The sequence below is a fragment of the Lutra lutra genome, chromosome 12 (assembly GCF_902655055.1).
Source record: "Lutra lutra chromosome 12, mLutLut1.2, whole genome shotgun sequence".
In the NCBI taxonomy this organism is placed as follows: domain Eukaryota; kingdom Metazoa; phylum Chordata; class Mammalia; order Carnivora; family Mustelidae; genus Lutra; species Lutra lutra.
Genome location: NC_062289.1, coordinates 24,315,608 through 24,341,035, shown reverse-complemented (window position 1 = coordinate 24,341,035; position 25,428 = coordinate 24,315,608). Strand labels below are relative to the sequence as shown.

The following is a 25,428-nucleotide window of genomic DNA, read 5'->3' as shown; positions in this document are numbered from 1 at the left end:
GGATGGGTAAAGAAATTGTGATAAGATCATGGAAAGTGGAATAATACTCAACAATAAAAATAAAGAAAATACAGATGCACGAGATAGAATCTCAACAACATAAGTGAAAAAAAAAAAAAAGCCAGAAAAATAAAGTACCTCCTAAATGATTCTATTTAGATAAAGTTCAAGAGTCGACAAAACTAATACACAGTGTTAGAAATCATGACAGTGGCTGCCTCTGTCTAGGATGGACAGGAGTTGACTAGAAGGGGGCATGAGGAGACGTTCAGGGGTAACAGGAACATTCGGTATCTTGATTGGGGTCGTATGTGTGGACATGGCCATCAAAACTCATTACATAAAATACTTAATGTCTGTGTAAATTCTACCTCAATATTAAAAAATAAAAGTGATCTCTGAAATTGAATATGTTGGGATTTACTCTAAACAGTATAATGTGCCTTGGGGCTGTTATTCCCATGATTTAAACTTTCTAGTACTACTAATGTGGCCTGGAGTTGCATTAGCTTTTTTTTTTTTTTAAGCAGGAACTTCATTACACTCTTGCCATTTATGGAATTTGTGGCTAGTGAAAATTGGCAAGCCTCTCTTCCTTTTAAGTGTGAATTGCTACCAAGCAGTGCTTCTCTCTGAAATACTTCCTTTGTTTGTCTTACATGGGTCTACATGTAGCCCTTGAAGGAGTGAATAGATAGCAAAGGTGGTATTTCAGGAGAGTAATGCTATAAATAATAATGATAGCTTACAACTAAATAGTACTTAGTGCCAAGTGCTCCTCTAGAACCTTACACGTATTTACCAAGATAATTCTCAGAACCGTTTGATGGGATGGGTGCTGCCATCATCCCCATTTTATAGATGAGCTGATCTGAGGCACAGTGAGGTCAAATGACTTATCCAGCGTCATATGGTCAGTAAGGGATGGAGCTGGAATTCAAATCCTGGTCTGGTCTGATGCCAGAATCTGAACCCTTAGCTCCTGGGCTGTTCAGACTATGCCTGATCCCCTGGTTTGCTTCTGCTTGATGCTTTGACTCTTAATTGACTTGATCTGTCTCTGGTTCATGCTCTTCAAATAACTCAGCCTAGGAGATGCCCATAAGGAGCATCATACCAGAGCAGAAATGTCTTGTAGGACTCCTGTGGGAGACCCTGTTTATCAGTGAGGGAATGGCTCTCATAATCACCAGATCTCATTCCAAGTCCAGCCTTCCAGGTCTCTCTCCACACTAACTTGGGCTCAGTGAAGAGATGACTCGGTTCCTCTGGAGTTTTTCTCAGGGGTGTTCAGGTTTTCCACCAAGACCGGGCAACTAAGAATTCAGGATTTCTGAGTCTCATCAGAATAACTACTGAAGCTGATTTGCAGTGTTATTTGTTCAAAAGTTCCACAAACATCTTCTTTAAAAATGATACACGGGGGAAAAAAATGATACACAGATAAGTAGAAGGATATACAGGGAAGTCTTTCCAACCCCGGAGTCCCCGTACCCTATATTCTCTGTGCAGTGACCATCAAACATTTCTCCGTCTAGAACAAAGCAACCCAATACAAATAGAATTGTAAGCCATATATTTCATTTTGTATTTGCTTATATCCACATTAAAGTAAAAAACCAAAGGTTAGGGGCGCCTGGGTGGCTCAGTGGGTTGAGCCGCTGCCTTCGGCTCAGGTCATGATCTCAGGGTCCTGGGATCGAGCCCCACATCGGGCTCTCTGCTCAGCGGGGAGCCTGCTTCCTCCTCTCTCTCTGCCTGCCTCTCTGCCTGCCTGTGATCTCTCTGTCAAATAATTAAATAAAATCTTAAAAAAAAAAAAAAAAAAAAAAAAAAAAACCAAAGGTTAAAAAAAAAAAAAAAAGAGTTCCTTAAATAGAATCAGTTATCCTTGAGGTACATGCTTCTGTCCTATGTATCCACCAAAATAGACAGACATCAGTGGCACAAAGTCAGATTGGGGAAGCACTGCTTGGTAGCCAGTTCCTTCCTCAAAGGAAGAGATAATTGACAGTTATCATTAGTCAAAAGTTCCATAAATGGCAAAGAGTGTGATGATGCTGAAAACACACATGCGCACGCACACCTCGGTCTCAAGCCACATTCATATGTTCAGATCATGAGGATAATAGCCCCGAAGCACTCATCACTGTTTAGAGTAAATCTTAGCATGTTCAATTTCAGATGTCATTATTATTATTTTAACATTGAGGTAGAATTTACACAGATCTGAAGTATTGAGGTCAACGAGTTTTGAGACGTTATGTACACCCTTATAACCATCTACTTCAATCAAGACATACGAGAATGTTTCTGTCATCCCAGAAAGTCTTCTCATGCCCCCTTTTAGTCATTTCCCATTCACTCTCACCAAACGCCTATTTTGATCCAGAGAGAGGAGGTTATCTGGACCAGATTGGGATTCTTCTTTACTAACCTTTACCAGGCTTTGTACATATGAACCCAGGGGTAGAGTTCCTTAGAAATGGGTGGCTTAGGCTGGAGATGACTCACTTCAGAGGCGAATCCAGTCCTATCAAGTAGAAACACTAAAAGCTGATGTCCATGCCTAATGGCCAGCCCTGGGTAAGGCTGACCTGCACTAAAATCATGACTCCGTCCTGCTCATCTTCTTTCTAGACCAGTAGTCTCAGGGAGTCTGGCTAGAGCAAAGCGTAGGTCCTGGTTGCGCATCCCACAGGGAGCTGTCATGGAGCATTTAATTAACTCTAGTTCCAGGTGGCAAGTTATAATTCTTATTTAGAAATTTTAATGATCTGCTTTTAATAGTCTATGTCAAATTGGCTTCAAAGTCCAACAGAAAGAAGACATGAGAACATGTTGGATCAGGAGGCACCCAGAGGACATAGGCTACACATCGGGGAGGTGTCTAATAAGTCTGCTGGTTTTGAGAAGGCAAACCTTGGTTTTCCCTGCAGTTTCAGCCACGGTTCAGCATGGTATACACACTTCTTTGGGCTGCCAAAGTCCACATCTGAAAATTGGGATTAATGCTTTTTCTCTACGTCAAGTTCATTGGTTAATGAGATAATGACGTCTTTAGAGCCCTAAAAATGTATAAAAATGGTGTGACATTAGGGAGGACTGCCTGTTAAAGCCTTCACCACCGCTCCTTGAAGAAGCTGAGCTGGTAAGGAAAAAAACCAGGATTGGGGTTTGGGACCATAAAACAACCCTTACCGACCCCTCTGTGTTTGAAACTTTACCCTTAGTCCTTCATCCTTCTAGGCCCTCTCCCCCATTTGTCACCACCCCCCACCTCCACAGACTGAAACCTCTGAGAAGTGTTAGACCTTGAAACTTAATCTCCTAAAACCGAGTCACCTGACTTTAATACTAAACATCTACTGCATGCCAAGCGCTGTGATGGTTATAAAAATGAGTAAGAAATAGTTCCTGCCTTCAAGGAATTTACAGCTTGATCACATAACTTATATCAGGAGGAGAATCCCAGATTATGTGCTGTTTCATTCACTAACCAACACTTCTTACTGGTTTGTGTCTGTTTGTCCAAGCCTTTGCATTTTCACACATTAAATAATTCCTGGGCTTCCTCTCTACAGTGAGTGATAGCCTCACCAAGATCAAATCCTTTCGTGAACTTCTAAGACAAGACCCAAAAAATCAATAATTACTGTGTGTTTTGACAGGGTCATAAGTAAACTTGGTACTATGTTATCCATTCATGGATAGCTTTTATTTTAAAAATGTCCATACAGGGGCACCTGGGTGGCTCAGTGGGTTAAGCCGCTGCCTTCGGCTCAGGTCATGATCTCAGGGTCCTGGGATCGAGTCCCGCATCAGGCTCTCTGCTCAGCAGGGAGCCTGCTTGCCCGCCCCCCTGCCTGCCTCTCTGTCTACTTGTGATCTCTCTCTGTCAAATAGATAAATAAAATCTTAAAAAAAAAATGTCCATACAGCTTTAGCTTCATAATTTATGTCTTAAGATGACTTTTTTTTTTTTTAAACTAAATAAACCACACTTTCTCTGGATTTCTCCAGCTTTTCTGTTAACATCTGCTTTTCTGTTCCAAGATTCAGTCCAGAGTATGGCATCCCACTTAGTTGTCATACCCCACTCCCCCCACCCCCCCACTCCTACCCCCCACCCCCCCAAGTCTCTTCTGGTCTGTGACAGTTTCTCAGTCTTTCCTTGTTTGTCCATGACCTTGGCTGTCTAGAGGAGTGCTGCTGGCTCAGTACCATGTGGCATGTGCACCAGTCTGGGTTTGCCTGATGTTTTTCTCATGGGGGTTATGGGTTTTTGGAAAAAAACCCGCAGCAGTGACATACCCTTGTCATCACAGTGTCTCGGGGTATGTGATATCTGCAGACATCATTGATGACCTTAACCTTGATCATTTGGCTGAAGAGGTGTTTCCTGGGCTTTTCCACTGTAAAGGGACTCTTTAAGCCATTCCATTCTCTCTTTGGAAGTGGGCCACTAAGTCTAGGACACCCTAAGGATCACCTCCTGAAACAGAGTGTCTACAAATATAATTCGCTTCAGTGTTTTTGAACAGAATTAATATTCAGTCTCTCTACTATAGTACAATTCAACCTTGTGCTAAATTTCATCCGTGCTCTGTGCTTTGAGAACATTAGCTAATTAATCCTAATTAGACATTACAGCAGAATCTCACTAATTCTCACTTCACTGATCTGTAAATAGCATAGTTTTTCGAAAAACCTGTCAGTCTTTACTTCACTTGTAAGCTGAGATTTATATAGCTGAACGCGGCCATATCAAGGGTATCAAGGACGTCTATCCGTGAATGTATTTCTAAAGAGCTTATCTACAGAGCCTCAGCATGGGTAACTTTCTGCAAACATTTTACTTTGTATTTTCTGCTTTCCTGTGGAGCATTATCCTAAGTCATTTAAAAGAATATGTTTGTGAAAAGAGCCTTGGATTTTAATCTGTTTATTATATTACAGCCTCTAATGGAACGCCTTTCTCTAAGGAGCGCAAAGCCGATTATGATATATAATTAGGTAATATTTGCATTCTCCTAAAACTCCAGTCACCTATGACTTGGTTTCCAGTAGAACAGTGTTTGGTTTAGGATGAATCTGTCTTGCATTTTGTGTGGTGGTAGAGTGCTTGCATTTAGTACCTAACATACATTGACTTGTGTACTATAATTATCTTCCACTTATACGCATTTATGCTTTTCCCCCAGCCACACTGTAAAATGTTTTGGGAGAACAGTCTGTGACTTACAGCTTTGGCCCCAGCGGCGACTAGCTTGTGGCATTCCTAGTAAATGTTACTGATGGTCTGTTCAGTGTCTGTTTGCCTCTCTCCTTTGGTCCAAGAATCCCAGTTTATTCAGGTGTACCCTGTCTTCCTTCTCAACAAAGTATCTCAGGATAAATAGACCCACCCTTAGCTCCTGGGGTGGATCTGAGTGGTTTAAGGGCATTCATTCTCCTTGCTGTCCTGATGAGCTTAGGATGTCCACAGGACCCCAACTAGGCTGTGAGACAGCTCCCTGGGGGCTTCTGATAAAAGTTTCCTCCAATTTACAAAAAAACTACGGGGTAGGGGAGGGGGTTCCTCTACCCTAGGACATTGTCATGTATAACGATGAAGATTGGAGTTGTAGGAGCCGGTCACCTCCAGTGGAAGCACAAAGCCAAGACACTGCGGGGGAAGAATGGCTGGGCCTGGGCCATGCTGTGGCCGCGGGTTTAGTGGAACAATAATGTACTTTCCATGTCAACTACTTCGAGAGAAGTGTCTCGTTACTTGCAGCCAAAGGCATTCCGAATGATACAGAATTGCCAGGTATTTTTATTTGAAGGATTTTAGTGCCAAAGGAACTCTTTGGCCTCTTTGGAAGAAGAGATTAAAATGAAGTGAGAGACACTAGGTCCCTTTGGGAAGATAAATTTCATACCGGTTAGGAAAATTTAAAGACTATGCAGTTTTTATTCCTATCCACGCCTTTTCCACAAACGTATTCATTAAGTGTTATTTTAAACTTCGGTATTGATTATGGCTCAAGGTTATGAAGTAAAATAGCTCTAGTGCAGTAGATTGGTCGTTTGGCACTTTTTTCCTATGTTTTTTGTTTTTTAAGGAGTCTCTACATCCAGGGAGGGCTTCACTTTTTGGATTCATGACCCTGAGAGCAAGACCTGAGCTGAGATCGAGTGTTGGGTGCCCTACCAGCTGAGCCACCCAGCCACACCAACCCCGCTCTACCCCATCCCCTGTCCCCAATCTGTTTTTTTCTCTAGAGAAAAAAACTGACACCAGTGGCGTCAGTTCTGGGGTTCTGAAATGGTCTCAATTTTAGCTTCCCTTGAAACAAACGTTGACTTTCTCCTCCAGAGTTCCATTTTCATGCTTTGCACCCTTCTTCTGGGGCATCCCTTCTCTTTCCCTTTCTCCTGGCCATCCTCTGTGGGCAGTTGTCCCCTGGGCTGTCCCCACATGCAGGATTAGCCTGCCCAGGTCGTGGCGGTAGGACGTACCCCTTCGCCAGTGTCTGCCCTTGAGCTTCCCCTGACTGTTCTCAGAGACCCTATTTGCTGCTTTTCTGGCATCAACTTAGGACTGTCTTATTCTTTATCAAGGCTCTGCACCCTGGCACTGGTCGGACTTCAAGCCCTGGCATCTTGTTTCTCACCCTTTCCCATGATTGGCTCGATCACCACACACTTTCTACCCTCTGCTCACTGTCCTTTGCCGTATTTGCTGCCCGCTCAGGTTCTCACTGTGAAGGGGCTACGAGGAAAGTTCTCTCCATCTCAAAACTTCAGTTTGTTTGTCTCCATTCAAAAGAGAAGACCTGGGGCTCCTGGGTGGCTCAGCGGGTTAAGCCGCTGCCTTCGGCTCGGGTCATGATCTCAGGGTCCTGGGATCGAGCCCCGCATCGGGCTCTCTGTTCAGCCGAGAGCCTGCTTCCTCCTCTCTCTCTGCCTGCCTCTCTGCCTGCTTGTGATCTCTCTCTCTGTCAAATAAATAAATAATCTTTAAAAAACAACAACAACAAAAAAAAAAAAAAAAAAAAAAAAAAACAAAAGAGAAGACCCATTCATTTGGTATCTTAAACCTTAGCTCAGTAAGTACATTTCTGTTTTCTCTCCAGCCGACAGGCCAGTATTTCCCAGCTGGTGTGATCCAGCTTTATCCTCCATATTTTTTTAAATTATTTTTTAATTTTTTATTGTTTTTTATTTTTAAATTAACACATAATGTATTCTTAGCCCCAGGGGTACATGTCTGTGAATCGCCAGGTTTACACATCACAGCACTCACCATAGCACATACCCTCCCCAGTGTCCATAACCCAACCACCCTCTCCCTCCCCCCGCCCCACAACCATCAGTTTGTGTTATGAGATTAAGAGTTCTTATGGTTTGTCTTCCATATTTTTTAATACTGCGTTTTCCAGATTATCTTTCTCAGCCTCTAGTTCTTTAAAGTGCTCTGTAGACAGATGATAACCATAGACTGTCATCTGAGAAACGTTGCAGCTCTTCCCAGAGTCACCATGTGTGTTAGCCCATTATAGGCCCCCAGATCCTGTGTGAAGACAAAAGACAACTGTGTCACTTATTTGGGTCATAACTGGCCCCTACTGCTGCTCACCCCACCCACAGCCTAGCCCCAGGCTCTCTGTCCAGTATCCAGGGGACCCCAAGGAGTAGAACTTAGAATCTCCCGAACCTGGTTGAGCTTTGCACCCCTAAGCCTCTGCATTGGATGGTGGGTGGTTCCTCACCTGAACACCCTCGGTGCCCGTCCTTGTATCTGAATGGCCGGCCCTCCCCTGAGCCTATAGCACTGCAGTGTGCTGTGATCTTTTGCTTTAAAACATTTCCCTACGAAGGTTACAGCAAGAAGTGTAGACACGGTTGAACTTCAGTCCACACCCTAGGAGTAAGAGCTGTGCCTTCCAAATATTCTAATCAGGAATCCGCATTCCATAGGTAGCTACCCCGCATTCCAGGTATCCTTGAACTCAACACCTGGGGCTTCATTAGCCTGAGGTATATAAGAACCGATTTTTCCTTGGTGTCCTGAGTGGTGTTTGAGTTCAGTAGTCGGTTGGGAAGACCGTCCAGGCGGTGCCTCCTGCATGGTGGGTGGAAGAGTCTCCCAGGCCCAGGCTAAGTTGGGTGCCTTGGGGGTCCCGAAGGCTCTGCCTCCTGGGGGCCTCCTGCTGCTTGTGTCCCGAACAGGCCCGGCCCGCATATCTCTGCAGCCTCCCGAGAAGTAAGGTGCTGGCTGCGGGCCAAGATGGGGACTTACCTGAGCTGCGGAGCGGTTCGCGTGGCTGTGTCTGCAGGCTTGCTAATGAATACTAAACAGTTGGCTGAATTTTGTCTGAGACTTGCTTAAGTGGTGCCTACCTGGCCCGGGGGGTTGTGGAGAGGGGCTTTTTGGCCCTCAGCTAAGCCAGAGGCTGTTGATAGTTAAGGGGAAGCTGGCAGACAGTTGGGCTTGTCAGGAAAGGGGTCAGTTCCCCACGGGTGGTGACAGTGGGCGCTGTCCCCATCCCCACTGGTGCTCAGGAGGTGGTGTTGACCAGAGTCACCCCAGAGCTCTGCCAGCTCCATGGGCTTTCATTTCCCCCCTCTCCTCTGTCCCAACGAGACCTCTGAGCGACTAAGGCACTTGCTTGAGGGGCACCCTCATCTCCTCGTGGCCACCACAGAGAGGTGTTCCTGAGTGTCCTGCCCTCCTCATCTTCCAGCTCCTCCCTCCCCCACCTCCTTGGGATTCTTGTAGGAGCCATTCCTGTACCAGTGAGTGCCACACTGTCACCTCTCCAGAACCCAGTCTTCCAGCCCCTGTGGTCAGGCTTATCTTCTCTGTGCCTCAGAGTCTGTACCTGAAGAATGGGTATAATAATGGTATCTCCCTTATGGGTCTGTCCTGGGGGACACCAGCTCATACAGGCAAAGTCCCTAGAACACTGCCCAGCATCTTGTAAGCACTCACATGGGTTCATTATTCCCTCCCTCCCTTTATCTCTCCTTTCTTCCCTCCATCCTTCCCTCTATCCCTCCGTCTGTCTGTCTCTGATTGTCAAAGTTTTACCTTAACGGGCAGGTTTATTACACTGTACGGAATAGATGAACTCATTCCTCCATGGAAGGCATAATAGGCTTCTGTTAACCAACATGGACGTCACAAAGACACGGTGCTAATACTCAGGAAAGAGTCCTGTTGGCCCTTACTTAGGGCTTAATTGGTTTACATGGAGTTCTAGGAAGCAAGATTTGCTTTCCTACTCACAGAAGAGTAGAAATGGCAAATTAGAAAGAATTTATGTCAGGCAACAAGTGACTGTGGATGGTGAAGGAAGAGTCATATAAATATAAAAATCAGACAAAAGCAATTCTAAATTCTGGGATCATTTGGGTAGGAAAAAGAATCATCCCACACCTCAGTGGATTCATGAATAGTGTCATTGTTCTAAAGCCCCGTAATGGTTGATGCTGGCAATGATGGCCCTGAGTGACTGAGATGTGAGGAAATGGTTTTTAGCATACTTTGTTTAATGAGGCAGGAAAGTATGTGATAAGCTTTAGAACTTCCAACAAAGTGGTGAGTGTTAAAAGTTTTGATGCTGAGAGTGATAAATCATCCCTCCATTATTTGGGAAGGTGGCTGGTAGAGCATCCTCGGTACCCCATCTGGGTAAATGAGGCATCCGCTCACACGGTTACCACAGTCCCCGTTTGTAAAGTGCCTCCTCGTCCATGAGGTACGAGCCCACTGACGGCAGCAGAGAAGCAGCCCCCAGATCTGACTCCTGCTCGAGTTTTTCCCAGACGCACTCACGTCAGAACACACGGACACCCCGGACTCCGGGTCTGAGGAACAGACTGCTGCCTGTATATAAGGTGGTTCATTTCTTTTTTTCTTTTCTTTTTCTTTTTTCTTTTTTTCTTAAAGATTTTATGTATTTATTTGACAGAGCGAGATCACAAGTAGGCAGAGAGGCAGGCAGAAAGAGAGAGGAGGAAGCAGGCTCCCCGCCAAGCAGAGAGCCCGACGTGGGACTCCATCCCAGAACCCTGAGATCATGACCCGAGCTGAAGGCAGAAGCTTAACCCACTGAGACACCCAGGCGCCCTTCTTTTTTCTTTTTTTTTTTTTAAAGATTTTATTTATTTATTTGACAGAGAGATCACAAGTAGGCAGAGGCAGGCAGAGAGGGAGGGGGAAGCAGGCTCCCCGCTGAGCAGAGAGCCCGATGCAGGGCTCGATCCCAGGACCCTGGGGCCCTGACCTGAGCCAAAGGCAGAGGCTTTAACCCACCGAGCCACCCAGGCCCCCCAAGGTGGTTCATTTCTTTTTTTTAATTTTTTCATTTTTTCATTTTTAAAGATTTTATTTATTTATTTGACAGATAGAGATCACAAGTAGGCAGAGAGGCAGGCAGAGAGAGAGGAGGAGGCAGGTTCCCTGCTGAGCAGAGAGCCCGATGTGGGGCTCGATCCCAGGACATTGGGACCATGACCTGAGCCGAAGGTAGAGGCTTTAACCCACTGAGCCACCCAGGCGCCCCAAGGTGGTTCATTTCTAACCCTGTTTGTACCATCTGCTTTTTGTCTTGTCCTAGAAGGCCTTACCCACTGTCACATTTTGCTAAGTTGGAAACAGGTGCATTTTAGATGTACTGGGAAAAGGCCAGTGGAAGGGCTTGCATTGGGCCGCAAAGATTGTCACCAGGCCACAGTGCGGAAGCTGGCCTTGGCTTTTCAGCCACGGCCAGTCCTGAGGGCGGATGGCCTGAGCAGGGGCTTTGCCCCACCAGGGACTCAGACATGACCCAGTGTGGACTCTGACTTGTGTCTTCCAAAGACACACACGAGTCGGTAAACAGGTTAGGGATTTGAAGGTCTGGGACAAATGCTGGAGCACGAAGCAGAGCCTCAGTTACTGAACATCTTTGTGCATTGGAAGAGAGGATGGTAAGGACACTCGGTATTACCGCCTCACTCGTCAGACTCTGTACCAGGCCCTGAGCACACACCGGCGCTTCAGCTCAGAGGCTATCTACCCGACAGAGTAGGCGCTTCACACAGTAAGAAGATCAAGGCTCAGAGAGGTTCAGTGTCCTAGTCACGCAGCTAACTCGAGAAGGAGTTAAAGTTGAAACCCAGATCTGTCTTGCCCCCAGCGGCCACGCTTGAGCCCTCGGCTGGGCACCAGTGACCATTTCCTTCCCCCGAGGACCAGCCTAATGTCGTGAGGAAAAAAGAGCCAGGAGAGGGCTCCTGGGAGCAGGCAGGTACTGCTCTGAGGGAGAAATGTCAGGGACAAAGAAAGGCATGGATCCATCTGGACAGAGCCTTGATGAAACTTCCAGGTCACAACACTTCTCCTGGAGTCGGCCCCCCGCTCTAGGTGCCAGAACAAAACATAGCAACAGCAGGAACGTCCCTTTCCACCGTGCAGGGGACACGCTCTACAACCCTACTGCTGTGGCCATCATGTGCTCACTCTGGGTTTTTTTTCGGGGTCACTTCTGACTTGGCATTTGGATTGCTGATCTTCTTAGAAATTCAGTTCAGGCTTGTTTTTGTTTGGAATGGGTCTCAGGGGCAGCTGAGCTGCCCTTCCTCCTGGGAGGAGGAGGGGAGGTGGCGGACGGGCAGCTCAGACTTCCTTCTAGAGGCCAGGCCATCTGAAGAGGATTCGTGCCCTCCTGGGAGAGCCTGGCCCTCTGTTCCCAGCTGACGTGGCTGGCCCTGGGCTTCCTCAGGGAGCGTGGCAGCTTCTGTGCACTGCCTTAGCCTGCTCCCAGTTCTTCCAGATCTTCTTGTCTGTTAGGTAAGCAGTGGCCCCAGGGAAAGATGAGAGGATGGATGTGGGCTATGGTCTCAAAGGGGAAGAGAGGTACAGGCAGACCGTGCTGACTCCCAGTGTTCTGAAGGCATCTTGGAACACAGGGAATTCTAGGCTGCACCAGGAAACGAGGGCTCATGTTTCTCATAGGATCCAAAAAAAAAAGAAAGAGGGGGAAGTAGCAGGTGTCATGGGAACACCAAGAGTGCTGCTGAGGGTCGAGTCTGTGTCCTGGAGGCAGACAGATATGGGGAGAGGTACCACCTGCCACGGACCTTGTAACTGTGGGCATTTTCTTCGTTTTTGAGGGAGATTAGACAGAGACAAGCAAAGAATCCTGGCAGAGAACAGTGTGGAATGTTTTCTCGGATGGAGAAAAGGCGCCAGCTTTGTGAGGGTCTTGAGTGTCAAGCAGAGGGGTTGAAATCTTATCTTTTCTACGCTAGGGATCCACTCGAGGTTTCCAAGCAGGGATGTCACGCCGTGAAACAGTGCTTGCCTGAGGTTATTAGCCCAGCGGTGTCCCGTTCCGTTGAGATCCATGCGTCCCCCGGAGAAGGGGCTTTCAGCCACCGTGTGGTCTTCAGTGTTGGCGCACCGCAGAGCCCTAGTTCTCTGCGTGCTGGGAGCACAGTAGCGTTTGCATTCATTTCCTGTCTGCCTCAGAGTTAGGTATGGCTGTGCCTCCCTTACACCGTTGCAGGGGTCAGTCGGACCAGACAGGAAATAGTTTCAGCTTATAGGCCCCCCGGTCTCTGATGCAGCTGTTGAGCTCTGCTGTCCTGGGGTGGCAGCGGCCGCCGCCGGTCTGTGAAACAGCCATGTTTCAATAAAACTTTATTTAGAAAAACAAGCAGCTGGCCTGTGGGCAGGAGTTTGCTCACCACCTGACTAATGCGTAGCGAGCAGAAGTGCTACTTCTGGACAGAGGCTGCAGCTATGGTGTGCATGACTGTGGAGCTCTGCCAGCCTGGGATCCCGAGCGTGAAAGAGAGAGACGCTTGGCAGCGTGAAGCTGGTGAGATGCTGATGTTGCTTCCCGTAGCATAAGCTGTCTCTGCCGGGTGATACCGTATCACCTTTGCCTAGGGAAGCTCACTGGGGGCCTTCTCTCTGTCCCCATCATCATGGCTAACATGTAGCATGTAGCCAAGCACTACCTGGAGGCCTTTACCAACTGTTCCAAGAACTCCTTCCAATGAGATGCTGCCTGTGTAATGTACTAGCCATTGTTCCAGAAACAGGAGGGAAAGGCTCCGGAGGAGGTGAACTAATGTGCTCATGGTCTCCCAGATGGTTCAGTGTTGGGACGAGGACTTGAGCCTGGATCTTCTAACTCCAAATCCCAGATTTTTTTTTTTTTAAGATTTTATTTATTTGATAGAGATCACAAGTAGGCAAAGGCAGGCAGAGAGGGAAGGGGGGAAGCAGGCTCTCCGCTGAGCAGAGAGACCGATGCAGGGCTCGATCGCAGGACCCTGAGATCATGACCCGAGGCGAAGGCAGAGGCTGAACCCACTGAGCCATCCAGGCGCCCCCAAATCCCAGATTCTTAACTGCTGTGTATTCTGCCTCAGGTTCAGCTCTTGGGATGATTTTTTCTTTCTTTTTTTTTTTTTTAAGATTTTATTTATTTATTTGTCAGAGAGAGAGAGCGCACGAGTGAGCATAGGCAGACAGAGTGGCAGGCAGAGAGAGAGGGAGAAGCAGGCTCCCCACAGAACAAGGAGCCCGATGCGGGACTCGATCCCAGGACGCCGGGATCATGACCCGAGCCGAAGGCAGCGGCCCAACCAACTGAGCCACCCAGGCGTCCCTGATTTTTTTCTTTTATCCCTTTGCCTCTGGTCACTGCTCTTGGTGGCGTGTGCTATTTAGACATGACCCACAGTGGCCCTGGTGGCAGGGGGAAAAGCCCTGGCCCGAGCAGTGGAGCGGGTAGATGAAAATAGCCAGAGAGATGAATCGGGTTGGCAGCCCAGACGCACAGGGGCAGGCGACCACGCTGGAGAAGGGCACATAACAGGAGTCACCCTCAGTCATGTGTTTGCACATCTCCATCCGTCACCTCAAAGACACATTGTTGTCTCTCCCTTCTCAGCCAGGTTCCTGCCTTTCTTCAAAGGGAAAAAAAATAATCTGTATTCTGGAACTGCTTTGAGAAATTGTATGACTCCCCTTCCAGGCCTGGCAAAGCATGGAGCAAGCTAGAACTGTCATCTTTGGTAGCTTTTACAGATAATTTACCAGTCTTGTGTTGCAATGACCTAACTCTGTTTGAACAAGGAATAGAAAGTCCCAAAATGAGTTCTTCTAACTTCTGAAGAGCTACCATTGAACGGTCGACTCATTTTGTTACGCAGTGTTCCCTATGTAAAATCTCACTTAATTAAATTTCTTTATGTAGTGTCATGGAAATTTTTCTGCCTTTAACACGATATCTACCCTAGTCAAAATGAGAATTACACAACAGTTATGTTTTCCTTTTTACCGTGGCTGTTGTGAAAAGGATTTCTTTGATACTTGGAGATAATAACCATCTTGAGGTAGGTTCAGAGTAGATTATCTTTACCCCTATCTTCCTCCCCCTTCGTCTCTGGGCTCAGATCTCTGTCTCTGACCTTAAGTTTTCGGTCAAATAACATTCTATGAGAGGTAACTGAAAATCCTTCTTGGAAGTAGATAAGATGTAAATTACCCAGTTAAAACTTCACATGGTCATGTGATAGCAAGTCAGTGAGTCCTGCAGAGTTGAAAACTAAGAGCCGCTGATGGCGTCATCTGGTTGGACATTCTTGTATATCGCCCAGGAGTGTGGTGAGAGTTGAGATGGCTTGAAAGCACAGATTTCACTTCCTTTTCCATAATGACAACTCAGGGCATCTCTGTTCTGAACTCACTGCATGCATGTCCCAGTGATCTAGAAGGAGACTTTTGGTCCATCAGACTTGATAGAATTAGTAACAGTGGAGATAACCTTTTATTAAATACCCGTTTGGTGAACATTGAGCATGTCATATGTTCTGTCGTGATTCTTCTGGACTGTGAGATCTGCCTTATGATAGGGAGGGGGCGGCAGTCTCTGATAGGTGAAGGGACTTGCTGAGGACGTGCAGTGAGTAGGAGACAGAAACAAGATTTACACACAGATCATTGTGACTGGGGACTACACTCTTTCTGCCATGCTGCTGCTTGACGATGATGGCAATGGTGATGGCAATGCCAGTACCGTTCTACACGCCAGTCCTGTTCCTCAGTGCTTGATGTGCGCTAACGCGTCACAATATCCCTGTGATGGCTTCTGTGGCCACTTGTATTTTGCTGGTGGGGAAACTGGAGGCCCAGAGAAGTAACCTGCTGTAGGTCCCATAGCTAGTATTTGGTGGAGGCAGGTTTTGAATCTGAGTAGTTTGGCATTAAAACCCAGTCGGTCATTATGCTGTACTGTCTTTGATCGTACTGGTCTTTAGATGTGGTGGATGCAGTGGGTGGAAAATTAGGATTTGGGGTCACAAAGCCTGGTTCCTGGTGCCAGTTGTGCCACTGAGTAACTGACAGATACTGGGCAGGTCGCCTCCCTCCTGTACCAAGCAGGATCACAGTTAGAAAAGCAGAGCCATGCCAGTTACTTTAATAGAGTTTAATGGAGGGAGTTGGTGAGGTGTGGGAGACCTGCGAGGGTGAAGGGAACTTGCGCGAAGCAGGAGAGGTGACTGCAGAGTCAGGACTGTCACTGGTGTGGATATCATGGGGCCTTGGAGGAGGGCCTCTCAGACTGAGCCTCTGACCTTGGAAAAGTGGGCCCTGCCCAGGTGCAGGTGCTGTGAAGGGCCATTGTTGGGGGGACACGCCAGGAGCAGCCTTCTCCCGCTTGCAGTCTCCCTCTAGAGCCCCCTGTTGGTGGAAACTGACAAGGCATCGGTGTCAAAGACAGTGTGACTTGCATTTTGTTGATTTCCAGCCCAGCATTGCTGAGCAGAATACAGAGAGGTGGTTCAGAGCTGGGAGACAGGTGCTTCCTGGCAGGTACACTTGACTTGTAAAGTGATGGGCTGGAATGTGTGGTGTACAGGAGGCTGAATGGCACTACACTTACCTCTCTCCTGGGCTTCTGTCACGCAAAAAGGTATAGCTCAAGTTCATCCCCGTCTCCCTTTCCCCCTTAGCCATGAACATCTTGAAGCCTAATATGTCTTTTCCTTGTCTAGGCCAAGGACAGTGCTTGGAGGGCATTCGTTAAATGTTTGAATTGTTTAATTATTGGATTTTTGACATGTACCCAAGTCACCAAGTAGTCAGTGACCACAGACTGTACCTAGCCCTGGGCCAGGGATTCTGGGGAAGCAGGAGATACACAAAGCATGGATTTGGGTTTGAAATAACTCACAGTCTTGTTGTAGGGGTGAGATAAACTTGGTGAGCAGACAGAGGCTTTTTGGATGGGCTCCGGCGCGGCTTGAGTTCAGAGAAGGGAGATGGGTCCACATTGCTGGAAGCAGGCTTCAGGAGGGAGTGGTTTCTCACCAGCCTCCCATGTACTAATCTGGAGACACAATTTCTCCAAACATCTATGCTTGGGAGAAGCCATTTATTCTGCCATCTTTGTCACCTAGCATCTAATGTTGTGTTTCTCAGCATCATCTTCCCATTGTGAGCCCAGTAGTGTGCAGCTGCCTATTTTTTGTAAATGAGTGTGGGGACAGCAGGAGAACACGCAGCAGAGAATTGCGGAGAACACACAACACCTGTTGTGGCTGCAGAAAACCCACACCAGAGAAGTCCCCTTGGGAGCAGCCGTGGACGTGGCCCCGCACACCTCCACCAAATGAGCGAGCGGACTTTATGCCAGAAGGTGTCACAGAGCTACTTAGGCAGGCGTGGACCAGAGTGTCCCGTTGCAGATGTTGCCCCAGGGACAGGCACCCATCTCTTTGACAGCTGGGACAGGGTTCCTTGTCCTCAAGGAAGGCTTTAGAGAATCATTTAATGAAGCAGTACCTGATCTGCCAGATCTCCAGAGAAGGATAAAATGACCCAGAGGAAATGGTAGCATTCTTCCAGCAGCACCTGGCCACGTCAGCCAGTCCTGGGAACCCAGGGTTAAACATCTGAGGAGGACTCATGCTGGGTCCCTTGGAGGTGATCAAGCCACTGACACCACTTTCCCCTGGGGGACTCCTAGTAAAGTAGGGGCACTGTGCTCTGTACACAGAGCCCCCAGGTATAGCCCCCCCCCATCCTCTTTGTAGTTTAGATTGTTAAAGATTGAAGCATGCTATGTAGAGTAAAGCTCACAGATCTTACGTGCACACAGCTTGATGAGGATTTTAGATATGGATACACTATGTGACCAGACAAGGCTGTGGGCTGATTCTAGCAAAAGGTTTCTTCACCTCCCTCTCAGGCAGTTGTTCTACCCCTCCCATTCTGCCCAAGAATTACTTTTGTCTGGTCTTGAACTTCCTATTAAATGGAATCACAGAAAAGATATTCGATTATGTCTGGTTCTTCTGCTGAATATTGTGCAATTCCATTTTTTACTAATGGGAAAATTAGAAATAACTTCACAGAAGCAGTGTGGCTTAAGGGTTTCACATCTGTGGTCCTGTACTGTTTACCATCATGCAACTCATCTGTTATCATCAGTCCATCCATCCACCCAAACCCATGTGGAGAGATGGCTCTGTGTCAGAGATGGTTCCAGGTGCTGGACATGCAGATATGAGTAAATCCCTCTGCCCTCAAAGATCTCCCAGTGTAATGGGAGAGAGATTTTAGGGGGATAATTAGGGTGTAGAACTCTGTAACAAAAAGTTCTGTTTGTATGTGGACTCTGAGAGGTTAAGGAGGAGGGAGAGGAGGAAGAGGAGAAGGAGGAGGCTTTGACTGGAGGGCTCAGGGAAGAGAGGACATTAGAGTGAAATTTCATTCTTGGACATTCTTCTTGTCTTTTCTTACCAGTAGAGCTGCAGACTATAAGGAAACAAGGTTAGGGTTATTTTCTTCGTATATCTTATAGGACCTTGTGGTCATGGATCTAGCAGGAAATTCAGGAAACTTGCTGAATTCATGACCAGAAATGTCTTCCCTAAGAGCATGAGTAGTACACCGAGAACATTCTAACTAGGCAAAGAGCAGAAAAATGACTGGTTGCCATCTTGATTTGATTAGACAACTCGAAAGATCTAGGGCAAAGAACAGTTTTAGCAGAGTTCTTGGTGTGGAATCTTCTAGCTAGGGTAAACATAGGACCCTGTATGAATTTCTGAAAATTGTGTCTATCACCTTTCCTCTCTAAGTAGGCAGGGTTTTTTGTTTTTTTGTTTGTCTTGGTTTTTTTTTTTTTTTTTTTTTTAAGATTTTATTTATTTAACAGAGACACAGCAAGAGAGGGAACACAAGCAGAGGGAGTGGGAGAGGAGACAAGCCTGTCTCCTCTCCCATGGAGCAGGGAGCCTGATGCAGGACTCGAGCTGAAGGCAGACGCTTAACTGAGCCACCCAGGCACCCTGGAATTTTTTTTGAAAAGATTTTATTTATGTATTTATTTGAGAAGGAGAGAGAGTGAGCACGTGTGAGGAGGGGGAGGGACAGGGAGAGAATCTCAAGCACACTCCTCGCTGAGTGTGGAGCCCAACACGGGGCTCAGTCTCAGGATCCTGAGACCAAGAGTGAGAGACTTAACTGACTGAGCCACCCAGGTTGCCCCTGCATGGGAATTTTTTTCAAGGTCTTATCATTCTGCCAGAGCATAAGAATACTTCAGCAGACATATCCCAAGGTGACCCCCTAAGGGGTATAACCCCTTTATAATATCCTTTTAAAATCCATACTCTTGAGTGTGGCAGAATGTATTACTTGCGTCTAACCAACACAGTATGGCAAAGGTGATAGGATGTTGCTCCCGTAATTATAGTATGTAAGTCTCTGCCTTAGCAGGTTGGAGAGATAGGGTCACCTGTTGACCTTGAAAAAGCTTACAGTCATATTGTAAGACAGCCATGTGGCAAAAAACTGTGGGTGGCCTCCAGGACCTGAGTGGCTTCCAGCCAACAGCCAGTAAGAAGTTGGGCCCCGATTCCTTCAGCTGCAAGGAAATGAATTTTGCCAACAGCCTGAATGAGCTTGGCTTCTTCCCCAGTCAAGCCTGCCAGTGAGAATGCAGCCCGTCTGACACTTTGGTTTTAAGCTCGAGACTCTGAGCACAGGATCCAGCTAAGCTGTGTCTGGACTGTTGACCCATAAGAATTGCGAGATGATAAATGTTTGTCCTTCAAGCTCCTGAGTTTGTGGTGATTTGTTCCGCAGCAGCCGATAACTAACACACACTGTCTGCCACCATTGACTGTGTCAGAACAGTCCCTTAGTGCCACATGGCTCTACAGACGTTCTGAGTCTGTTCTGCCGTCCACAGGGTGTAGAGATAGCCAACGAATCCCTTTCATGATCGCTGCTTAACCTCTTATTTCACACTGTTGTGGGCTCTGACCTATCTGAGAAGTAAGCAAGGGCACCACACTGGTTAGAACCTAAGTTCAGTTGCTCTAAGAAAGACCCCTTTTCTAACATTTGTCAGGCCTCAGGCAAGACTGCAAGTGGATGACAGACCATATGTCTAAAGAATGAAAGTTACTACTCAGTGTTACGTGTACTATGTTCTGCTACTTTGACAAATACACTTTCCTAATAGGAAAATGTGTGTTAAGCCATGGTCTTTATATCATTGAAAGTTGACAGAATATTAATGATAATGGAATTTGATTATTATTTTGCATGCTTGGGTATTCTGCTGCTGGAAAATGTTTGACTGGAGTAATAAGGTAGACATTTAATGCATAAATTATATGTTTCATAAAATGTATTTTCTTATCTTCATTTTAAGGAATCATTAATTATGTTGTTTATCATACCTGGTTTTCAGTTGACAAATAGAACCTAAAGGATTAGGGGCACCTGGGTGGCTCAGTCAGTTAAGCTTCTGCCTTCAGTTCAGGTCATGATTTCCAAGTCCTGGGATTGAGCCCCTTGTTGGGCTCCCCACTGAGCAGGGAGTCTGCTTCTCCCTCTCCCCTTCCTCGCCATCAACCCCTCTACTCATGCACTCTCAAATAAATAAATAAATAAAATAGTAAAAAAAAAAAAAAATCTAAAGGATTAAAAAATAAAATATGTGTTAAATTTGAATGTATTTTCATCAAAATGTAAATTTAATTAAAAAATTAAAATTAGTTTTGTTCTATTCCTCTTATTTATTTTTATTTTTTTTATTTTTTAAAAAGATTTTTACTTATTTGAGAGAGAGAGAGAGCAAGCCCACAGAGGAGAGGGAGAAGCAGAAGATACAGCCCTGTATCCCAGGACCCTGGGATCATGACCTGAACCAAAGGTAGATGCTTAACTGACTGAGACACCCAGGCTCCCCTAAAATTATTTTAAATGAAAGTTTTAAAAACATTTTTACTAAAATATTGAAAAATCTGTTAAAATTAAAAAACAAAAATACAAATTATAAATAAGTGCCACATTTTAAAGTATTTTAAAGAAGGCTGAATTGTTATTTAATTTCCTGAACCTTAGTTCAAGAGCTTATAAAATATTTTCCTAAAAATAGGATGCCTGGCTGGCTTAGTCGGTAGAGCGTGCAACTCTTGATCTAGGGGTTATGGGTTTGAGCCTCATGGTGGGGCTAGAGATTACATAAAAATAACACCTTCAACAATATAACATCTTAAAGGAATAAAAATAAAACTTTGTAATTATAGCTTTTAAAGTCTGTCTGGTTGCCCATGCAAAGAATCAGCGTCACATATTGCGCATGTTGACTTCAGACCTACATAGAGGTGTGCAAATTTCAGAGTTCTATACATTGTCTAATATGGCACGTTACTCCTCCACTTTTGTATGTGACTCATAAATATCACACTAATCCAGCTGTGCTGCTAGAACCAAGAATCGGGAAGATGAAGAAAGGCAAAGAAAGAAAGAAAGAAAGAAAGAAAGAAAGAAAGAAAGAAAGAAAAAGAAAGAAAGGAGAAAGTAGCTCTCCCACCCTGCTGGGAAGCAGCCCTTCTTCATTATGCAGAAATCTGTTGCATGGATGCTCTCTGAGAAGAAGGATTTGATGAGTTAATACCCAGTGCTGGCACTGCTCAGATTCTCCCTGTGCTCTGAAGCTACAGCTCTTCCTGATGCTGCTGGCAGTGGCCAAGTCCCCAGTCTTTACAACATTTGGACACAGTGGCCTTTTGTTTTGAGGACTAAGGCAAGAGATATGGAGAAATGTGTCCCTGGGGCTTGAATGATGTTAGTCATGCCAGCGGATGTTCAAGGTACTGGTTATACTGTGTCCCTGGTCCTGAGTGACTGGTGTGTGTGTGTGTGTGTGTGTGTGTGTGTGTGTGTGTGTGTGTTGGGAGACCCGGAACTTTCTGAAGTGCAGGGCCCAGTGTACATGCCCTTTTTGCCCGAGTCCAGAGTGGGGGGGGTCACTCCTCCTATTATTAATAATTTTTTTAAAAAAATATTTTGTTTATTTATTTGACAGAGAGAGAGAGAGAGATCACAAGTTGGCAGAGAGGCAGGCAGAGAGAAAGGAGGAAGCAGGTTCCCCGCCGAGCAGAGAGCCCGATGTGGGCTCTCTGGGATCATGACCTGAGCCGAAGGCAGAGGCTTAACCCACTGAGCCACCCAGGCGCCCCTAATAATTTAAACAATATAGAAGTTTACTCCTTTTCACTCAGTCTTGCAAGCATTATACTCCATGACGGCGTGGCAGCTCCCCAGTACAGAGAACCCAGGCTTTCTCTATCCTGTCGCTCCCCTGTCCCTCAGGTGTTGCCCTCATCTGCATGGGTCAGGGTGGTTCCTGTGAGATGTGCAGTTCAGCCAGAAGAAAGGGAAACGGATGAAAAGCAAGGAAGGCCCCTCTTCTTAAGGGTCGCACCCTGAAGTTGCAGTCATTAATTTTGGACACATCCCACCGTCCACAGGTGGCTGACAAACGTGGTCTTGCCCTGGGCGTCTTGAGGCTTAAGTGAGTGAACATATTTGAGAGGGCTTAAATATAGGACACGTTTAATAAATGGGGATAATTTGTACCATCATCGTCATCATCAACCTCTCTGAGGTTTCGGCTTTGTGTCTCTGGGAGCTGTGGTGCAAAACGAAGGACACTTTTAGAAAGTGAGTAATTACCCGTGGGTTTTTCGTTAGGTCTTGGGCTTTTGCAGATTTTCTCAAATGGGGCACACTAGCATCAGTCCATTCTGGGTAAAGCAGTTTAAACATAAGTAACGTGTAGGGTTCTGTCATTCCAGAGGCAATACCGAAGTAGTCTTTTTATTTATTTATTTATTTATTTATTTATTTTTATTTGACAGAGAGATCACAAGCAGGCAGAGAGGCAGGCAGAGAGAGAGGAGGAAGCAGGCTCCCCGAGAGAGCAGAGAGCCCGATGCGGGGCTCGATCCCGGTACTCTGAGATTATGACCCGAGCCGAAGGCAGCGGCTTAACCCACTGAGCCACCCAGGCGCCCCCGAAGTAGTCTTTTTAAACAGAGAAAACAGGTTCGATCTTTTAAATTGAGAAGAAAAATGATTCCATTTTTTAAAGTGGCACATGGCAGGAACTAAAGTACAGGGTTGTAACTTTTTTAACTTTTTGCGTGTTCTCAGTTTTAATTTCCCTTTTTTTTTTCTTTTTTTTTACGCTTTTATTTAAGTTCCAGTTAGTTAACAGGCAGTGTCAAATTTGTTTCAGGCACACAATATAGTGACTCACCACAAATGCACTCCTTGATCCCCATCCCGTTTCCTCATCCCCCCACCCAGCTCCCCTCCAGGAACCCTCCGTTTGTTCTCTGTAGTGAAGAGTCTGTTTCTTGGTTTGTCTCTCTTTCCCCTCTGCTCCTTTGTTCTGTTTTAAAAGCACTTTAAATAGTTAAAGAGAAAGATAAGCCCATGGGAAACCCCATGATACTACCTTTTGTCAAACTTGACTTTCCAGGGATTAAACCTGCCTTTGAGTTTAGACCCTTGCTTATTCCACTTTGTTAAACCCTTGACAGACTCCAGTCTGTGCAACTCAGTAGCTCCCCATGAGGGGCCCCTTTTCAGCATCTGTTGCAGAACTGATGAAGCTTTAGTGTAGAACCGGCCGGTCCTGGAGCAGAGAGGGCTTGGAGGTCATTGATCGCAGCTACCCTTGTGGACCAGCCCGATGTTACGCCAAGAATCCAGTGGCAGGAATGTCACAGGCTGTTTGATCCACCTGCCCATCAAGATTTAAAACCCTCTCTAGAACATTCCTGTTAAATCTTCACTCTGACTTGGAACTATAAGCCATTTACCCACTCCCCGTCCGTCCCGTCTTCCAGCTCGGTAACTATTCACGTTTATATTACCCTAAAATTGTAGCACCGAGTGCCAGAGTCGTCTTATTTTTTTTTTTTTAAGACTTTATTTATTTATTTGACAGAGATCACAAGTAGGCAGAGAGGCAGGCAGAGAGATGGGGGAAGCAGGCTCCCTGCTGAGCAGAGAGCCCGATGCAGGGCTCGATCCCAGAACCCTGAGATCATGACCTGAGCCGAAGGCAGAGGCTTTACACTGAGCCACCCAGGTGCCCCTAGAGTCGTCTTCATACCATCCTGACAGATCACCACTTCTCCTTCTCCAGCAAGTCCTATGACAGGGCGCTCACGGTTTCGTTAGGAGTCAGCGGTCCCTTGGGAGGAGAGCCCCAACCTATCTGCAGACTTTCTTCTTTTGGCCTGAAACTGTCTTTTCTGATACATATGTAAGTATGTGTATGTGTATTCCTGGCGGCCCTTTTTACCCTCTGGATCAAATCCCCCACATCTCCAGCCCTAACATGTTCAGCTCTCCTCCCCCCGCCCCCAGTCCTCAACACGTGGTCATCACTCTCTGTCTGGGCTTCTTTGCTTTTGTTGAAGGTTGCTTATTAAAGTGAGTAAACCAAATTAGTTATTATCCCCTGCATCTGCTCTTACTGTCCCCCCTCCATTTCTTCCCCATTTCACTTTTTTTTTTTTAAAGATTTTATTTATTTATTTGACACAGAGAGAGAGAGAGAGAGAGAGTGAGAGAGTGAGAGAGGAACACAAGCAGGGGAAGTGGGAGAGGGAGAAGCAGGCTTCCTGCTGGGCCCGGAGCCCGATGCAGGGCTCGATCCCAGGACCCTGGGATCATGACCTGAGCCGAAGGCATCCGCTTAACGACTGAGCCGCCCAGGTGCCCCTCCCCATTTCACTTTTAAAGCTGTACAGAATACTCTGAAAAAGGGTTTGAGTCATGTTGGGGAAAAATAAGAGGAAGAAGATACAGAGGCTCAGAAGTTGCATTTTTCTCCATGTATTTCTGTAGTAAGATGGCTTTTAAAAATTTTTTTCCATAATAATTCAGATGTTAATCTGGGGTCCTCTGAGACCCTCAAGGCCTTTTCCAGTGGCCATTCCTGCATTTCAGATCTCATTGTAAAATTGGGGGTAAATATTGTATCTTCTGTTTATCCCTGCTAAATTTCCCTTGTCTTATGTTTTGAATTATCTCTAAAATGTATCAAGGTACTTTTAAAATCTATTTCTATCTTTAGAAGTCTTAGAGACCACAGGCAATTAGGCACCATTTACAAGCCTGATGAGAAAGCATTTGCTTGGTTTGTAAGAGTATCATCGTCGTAATGGAGTGAGCCCATGTGGAACAGGTGTTTGAAGAGATGGATCAAAAAATCCTAAACCTGGAGAGAAAATGCAAAGACCGTGCCCTACAAAATACTGCCTGAAAGTCAGCGTGCAGGGCCACCTGGGGGGCTCAGTCAGTTAAATGTCTGACTCTTGATGTCAGCTCAGGTCATGATCTCAGGGTCTGAGCTGCACATCAGGCTCCGTGCTGCGTGTGGAGTCTGTTTAAGATTCATTCTCTCTGTGTCCCTCTCTTTCTCTCCTGCTAAAAGAAAGGAAAGGAAAGGAAAGGAATGTCAATATGCCAACATTTGACCTCTCCAGTTAGTTCAGTTACCAGTCTCTCTAAGACTGAGCCTCCTGGTTTTGGTAACTGCCTTGCTGTAGGGCATCTTTCATGTCCCAAGGAAGCTTAAGTCATTACATTTCTTACACAACAAGGTGGATATAAGTGCAAAATATACCATTTTTTTTAAAGATTTTATTTATTTATTTGCCAGATAGAGATTGCAAGTAGGCAGAGAGGCAGGCAGAGAGAGAGGAGGAAGCAGGCTCCTTGCTGAGCAGAGAGCCTGATGTGGGGCTCGATCCCAGAACCCTGGGATCATGACCTCAGCCGAAGGCAGAGGCTTTTAACCCACTGAGCCACCTAGGCACCCCAAAATATTTTAATTAGGATGTTCCTCTGCAAAAAGAAAGATCTCTTGGAAGGATCTCATATGTCGACTCCAATTTCTGTGAACCTGGATTAACGTCCAGCCAGAGATTCCCAGCTCAAGGTATATGAGATCCTCCATGATGTACCCATTAGCCGGCGGATCCGGTATCTGTTACTCCTTCATCAGAAAAAAATGAAATTAGCAGCTGTGGTTCATTTTTCTGTGAGTC

The 25,428-nt window shown here is 46.1% G+C and overlaps 1 protein-coding gene across 2 annotated transcripts in view; it reads left to right on the top strand.

Moving 5' to 3' along the window:
* The window catches only part of MAPK4 (mitogen-activated protein kinase 4), a 149,378-nt gene that overhangs the window by 27,920 nt on the left and 96,030 nt on the right, over positions 1 to 25,428 (top strand). Inside the window, exon 1 of one of the 2 annotated variants that reach the window (XM_047698326.1) lies at positions 23,578 to 23,636. The exons of the other annotated variant lie outside the window; for it this stretch is intronic. The gene's annotated coding sequence lies outside the window, so the exon portion shown is untranslated. Of the gene's footprint in view, positions 1 to 23,577; positions 23,637 to 25,428 lie in introns of those variants that run through there. 2 annotated transcript variants of the gene reach the window in all.